The sequence below is a fragment of the Limulus polyphemus genome, unplaced genomic scaffold, assembly GCF_000517525.1.
Source record: "Limulus polyphemus unplaced genomic scaffold, Limulus_polyphemus-2.1.2 Scaffold7789, whole genome shotgun sequence".
Taxonomy (NCBI): Eukaryota; Metazoa; Arthropoda; class Merostomata; order Xiphosura; family Limulidae; genus Limulus; species Limulus polyphemus.
In genome coordinates, this window is record NW_013673399.1 from 531 (window position 1) to 6,857 (window position 6,327).

General features: G+C 33.7%; 1 protein-coding gene across 1 annotated transcript in view; it reads left to right on the forward strand.

Annotated features, from left to right (window-relative positions):
* The first annotated feature begins 339 nt into the window (after nucleotides 1-339).
* Nucleotides 340-6,327, forward strand: part of LOC106474867 (protein mothers against dpp-like) — a 29,653-nt gene continuing 23,665 nt past the window's right edge. The window contains exon 1 of the mRNA XM_022403148.1: nucleotides 340-629. The gene's annotated coding sequence lies outside the window, so the exon portion shown is untranslated. The remainder of the gene's footprint in view (nucleotides 630-6,327) is intronic.

Below are 6,327 nucleotides of genomic sequence, written 5' to 3' on the forward strand. Positions count from 1 at the left end.
ATCGAGAAGTAAGTAATTAAAGTTGCGGATAAATTACTAAAGGCACCATATAAAATAACTTTCTACAACTGTTTACGTATATTTTAATTGGTGTTGGTGAAAATATATCCATACACAATAATATTTTACTCCGAATAAAATTAAATAACTTTCGTGTAATTATACATCTGATTTTAAAATGTAATTATATTTAACACTGGTGGTGTGCAACATTATTTGTTAGGAGTAAATTTCATAACGTGTTTGGAAATTTAAACAACTATTCGCTCTTTATTCCAAGAAATCATTGATGTTTAAAGTGGGCAATTAGTATGAATCATGGGGCATGCTCAGTTTGCTGATTCTTACTTATTCACAAGCTGAACACCAGATGTACAAATAGATAAACAAAATAAATTCTGTATTTTAATGATTTATCTATTTTTCTATTACCGCAAGTAAAATTTAAATGAAATTTGAAATAATTGATTGTTTTTAAAAGAGTCACGTTTATAATATCATTACCACGCGCCGGATTCTCAGACATATGGTCGCCACCTATTTACTAGGATTCTAGGTTTGGAGTGTATGGATGTTAAAATGGGGAAATGACGTTGGGTGAGAAGTTTGATACCGTTGCATAATCGAAAGTAAGATAATGTAGTTTTCCTTTTACTTTTAGACCTTCTAAAGTCTAATATTGAAATAATTTGAGTATTGTAGTAAAACTAAATATCACAATATTATATATATATGTGGATTTAAATTTTAGTGTAGTAATTAGGTAAAATTATTTAATGACACTACTACTAGTTCTATTACAGAGTATTACTATTAATACTACTAATATCACCAGTGCAAGTATTATTATTATTAATAATAATAATATTACTACTACTCAGTATGCTGTACTACTTCAACTTGTTCACTGTTGTGTAGTTATACTATAACTTATACAAGTTTATCAGTTGCGCGTCCAGTATAACAGTAATAGTAGTGTAGATATTAATAATATTTTTAACTTTCATACTTTGTGTCAAATGTTAACTTCAGATTTAATTGATAAGAAATGGGAGATGTTTTTAGATTATAATTTTTGATTTAAATAGAGGATTTTTGTTTTTCTTATCTGAAAGTTTGTGAAACTGAGTTTACAAAGAATAGATTATCTTATGTATTATCAGAAGTCTTGTTCTTAGATCTTAGAAAGTCCTTAAAATACACTAATCTAGAGTAGATGAACAGATGGCTGTAACTTTTAAAGTATGTAATTTTGTCTGTCTGTCAGTTTCTTTTAATCTAAACAGTGAAATTGTTATTGGTAGGAATTCTATGTTAGGCCACTATATATATATATATTGCTTAGGCTGCAACAATTTTTTAGGTTTTTATTACATTTCTTTCGTAAATCTTGTGTTTTTTGCTCCCAAAATCACAGAACTTTGTGGATTTCAGTGAAAAATAAATATGAGACATACATATAATTTAAGGAGAACAAGGGACTTGTTGGTCCATCTAGGCTATCCCATCTACTAAACTAAAATACAACACTCAAAGCCAATCCTTATCATTCAAATATTTATCAAGTCTTTCCTTAAGCTCTTTTAAAATAATGAATACTTCCTATAGAGCTGTAAGGTGCAAACCTTCTAATGAGTCTTGATATTCAGTTAAACTAATACTTTCTATATCATTTTATTAAGTTAACTGCATCCACCATGTTTAAATACAAGCAACCCGTTTCAAAGGACAACCACTTTGTTATAAAAATAAAGCTGTCTTAGCTGACGATGTAAAAATTTATATATGTGACCCCAAGTCCTACTATTCTTACCATTAGATATGAAAAAATTTGATGCACCAACACTATCTAAACACCTATAATAAAATCTTCTCTAATTCTTCTTCTTCTTTTTTTTCAAGAGAAAGCAGTTTCAAAGATCTTAACTTGTTTCATCTCGGGTATCATTGTAGTACCCCTCTGAATCCTCTCCAACAGTTCAGTGACCCTCCTAAATAAAGCACCCAAGACTGAACATTCCAAATGTGGCCTAACCAATGTCCTATACAGTGAAATTATAATTTCTTTAAACTTGTATTCAGTATTTCTGTAGATACAACCTAAAATTCTGTTTGCTGTGCCACTAGCAACACTGCTCCAATGAGCCAACCTATTCCTCACACCTACAGAGATAATTTTTTTAACAAGCCTTTTATGTGACATTTTTTCAAATGCTTTCAGAAAATCTAGATGTACCAAACAGACTTGTATGCTCATCTACATAAGCAATAACCTCTTCAAAGATTTTTCCCTAGTGGTGAAACCATGCTAACTATCCAACAAAAGTTTAAACTTTGTTAAATGGCTTTGTGAAGCATCTTATCACACTTATTTGACACTTTTAGAAACTTTTCCCTTCATTGCCCTAAGATTAATAGGCCTATACTTACTGGAACAATTTTTATCATCTCCAGTGAACTTCCATTCTTCTGGCAACTGCAAACTGTTAAGGAATTACAAAAAATATTAGCTAGTACCTCGCATATCAGGATGAGGAATATTGCTTAAATCTTCATTAGTAAAACTGAAAAATGAGTAGGATTTATGCATAACATGAAGTTTAAACTAGGAGTGTACCAATTTGAACATTGACAGATTACTTGTAACTTGGTTGTAAATAATTAGTTACTTAATGTTTGAATGTTTCATTTGTTAAGAATTCCATTGTTGATGGTATTAAGATGAATTTTAATGCAGCCCATTTGTTTCTCTAAACTCTACCCAGCCATAGTTTTAACATGGTGCTGATTTGTCATTAAATATAGGCCTAATAATTATGGAAGGAAACAGCTTTTATAATCTTTAGTCTATTTTGTGCCATCCTAGTTCATGAGTAAAGAAGGATAAGAAACCATCATATTGAAGTGTACAAGACTATTTGAAGGGGGGGGGGGTGATAGGATAACAACCTTTCATTTATTTGTGCTGTATTGTGAAGACAATATGGTGAGAGGCACAAGTTTATAGTTTCAAAAAGAAAGGCTAGGCTCCAATTAAGATAGTTTTATTTTTCTGACGATTAGCATATGGAATGAGTTGCCATCAGCAGTAGTGTTATTTCCATTCAAGAGATTAGCTTGCACCCATTTTGTTACAGTTCTGTAACTCTTGGCCATGTTTCATATATTTTCAGAATGAGACTAGCCTCCACCCATTTTGTTACAGTTCTGTAACTTTTGGCCATGTTTCATATATTTTCAGAATGAGACTAGCCTCCACCCATTTTGTTACAGTTCTGTAACTCTTGGCTATGTTTCATATATTTTCAGAATGAGACTAGCCTCCACCCATTTTGTTACAGTTCTGTAACTCTTGGCTATGTTTCATATATTTTCAGAATGAGATTAGCCTCCACCCATTTTGCTACAGTTCTATAACTCTTGGTCGTGTTTCATACATTTCCAGAATTTTAACTCCAATTTCTTACAGCCTTATATATATGCTTTTATTCTTGTGGCAGTGGCATGTATTTTAAATTTTTTCATTTATGTTGGTTATTCCATAGCTGATATTTTTGCAGTATGAGTTTCTGCTTGTAGAATTATCATGTTTTGTGTTTTGTTTTAGCTTCTCAGCAAGTACAGCCATTTTGGAATCTTGTAGCCAACTAATCAGCTTCAGTTTACAATGAAATCTTTGGTTACTTTTGCAGATTTCAAATTTTGAACAATTAGATAAAAGCCACATGGAGCACTGTATTTACTCTTTTGATTCTACTTTCATTTTGAGATGAATACTTTGAATCTGATTTGTATGAAGACTGGTCGATTTTTTACCTCTCTTGATTAGGTGAGTTTGTTCATTGTCTATTAGACCTTGAACCTTCATCTGCTTCTTTACATTTAATACTCTTTGGAGTACCCCTGGATAATTGTGTTTCTCTTTTGTGCTTGTACTCGGAGTGCTCCTGGAGAATTGTTGCAATTCTCTTTCTTGCTTGTACTTGAAGTGCCCCTGGATAATTGTTGTGTTTCTCTTTCGTGCTTGTAATTGGAGTGCCCCTGGAGAATTGTTGTGATTCTCTTTCCTGCTTGTACTCAGAGTGCCCCTGGAGAATTGTTGTCTCCAGGGGCACTCCAAGTACAAGCAGGAAAGAGAAACCCAACAATTCTCCATGGGCACTCCAAGTACAAGCAGGAAAGAGAAACACAACAATTATCCAGGGGCACTTCAAGTACAAGCAGGAAAGAGAATCTTAATTGTTGTGTTTCTCTTTCCTGCTTGTACTTGAAGTGCCCCTGGATAATTGTTGTGTTTCTCTTTCCTGCTTGTACTTGAAGTGCCCCTGGATAATTGTTGTGTTTCTCTTTCCTGCTTGTACTTGAAGTGCCCATGGATAATTGTTGTGTTTCTCTTTCTTGCTTGTACTCAGACTGCCCCTGGAGAATTGTTGTGTTTCTCTTTCCTGCTTGTACTCGGAGTGCCCCTGGAGAATTGTTGCAATTCTCTTTCCTGCTTGTACTCGGAGTGTCCCTGGAGAATTGTTGCAATTCTCTTTCCTGCTTGTACTTGGAGTGCCCCTGGAGAATTGTGTTTTTTTTTTCTTGCTTGTACTTGGAGTGCCCCTGAATGATTGTTGTGTTTATCTTTCCTGCTTGTACTTGGAGTGCCCCTGAATGATTGTTGTGTTTTTCTTTCCTGCTTGTACTTGGAGTGCCCCTGAATGATTTTTGTGTTTAACTTTCTTGCTTGTACTTGGAGTGCCCCTGAATGATTGTTGTGTTTTTCTTTCTTGCTTGTACTCGGAGTGCCCCTGAATGATTGTTGTGATTCTCTTTCCTGCTTGTACTTGGAGTGCCCCTAAATGATTGTTGTGTTTTTCTTTCTTGCTTGTACTTGGAGTGCCCCTGAATGATTGTTGTGATTCTCTTTCGTGCTTGTACTTGAAGTGCCCATGGGTAAATGTTGTGTTTTTCTTTCTTGCTTTTTTTTACTATAAGATTTCAACAATTTATAGATTTTTTTTGTGTTTTTTATCTTTAATTTTTGTAGGTATCTTGTTTGGTAGATGTTTAAACTGTGTACTTTCAGTCATTGTCAGAAGTAGCTGATGTGGGTATGCCTTCCCAAAAATCGGTGTATTCCATCATCATGTGGCAATTCCAAGAATGGAATGGCTTTACAATTTCTGTCATATAAGCTTGGTTTACTTTTTCACTCTGGATGGCTCTGCCGAAGTCTTTTCTCTTGGTCTGTCACAGTCACACAGATCTGGTTTACTTTAATTATAATGGATGTTTTTAACCCTTAGGTATCTCTCAACCTTCTTACTTTTCATACCCATCTTCTCTCTTGAATTGGTGGCTGTAACTTTATGCTCCAGTTTCCAGTTGTATCTGTCAGTTCTCTTTGGGAACTTTCTTTGTAACTCATGAAGGGATTTCCTACTGTCTCTTTTTTTATTTGTTGTTGGCTTTAATTAGGGATTGTTCTGTCCTGGATGCTGTTGCTTTCTCTCAATATTTTTCCAGGGAGAACTTTTATTCAATTTGTTCTTTCCCAGACTTTTAGGCGGACAATCACTTATTTCAAACATTATTCTTCATTTCTTTAATTATTTTATAGAATACCTGTATCCATTATATGTGATTATTGGACTGTAGATCTGTGTTTTAGTTTGTTGTGTGATTTAATTCCTGTTGTCCTTATGAATTAGCATGATTGGTTCATATCTGTGGTCATTTATAATTTTCCTGATATTCTTTTTGGATTGGGGTTTGATATTTTTTGTTAATCCTATTTTATAAGCTGTATTCATTCATTTTCCTCCATTTCTCTTTTATTACTTGCCATCTTGTACTTCTAGCATTACAATAGTAACAATTAAGCTTATCCTTATCACTACTTCTATACTCATTTCCTATGCTAAACTTTTTTCTTCCTCTTATTCTTTTTGCATTCAGTTTTTACTGGCCCTCATCACCAAAGGAAAATCTTGCCTTTCAAATCTTTTAACAATATTTGAAAAGGTTACTGCTTATGTAGATGAGGATAAGGGTGTAGATTTGGTGTATCTGGATTTTCAGAAAGCATTTGACAAGGTGTCACATAAAAGGCTTGTAAAAACAATTATCTCTGTAGGTGTGGGGGATAAATTAGCAAATTGAATAGAAGAGTGGCTGGATGGAAGAAAGCAGAGGGTTGTTACAAATGAGTTCAGTCAAATTGGATTAATGTTACAAGTGTGGTACCTCAGGGCTCAGTCTTAGGACCTTTGCTTCTTTTTAATTTACATCAATGACACAGGTGAAGGGATAGTCAATAAATTACTTAAATTTGCAGATGAT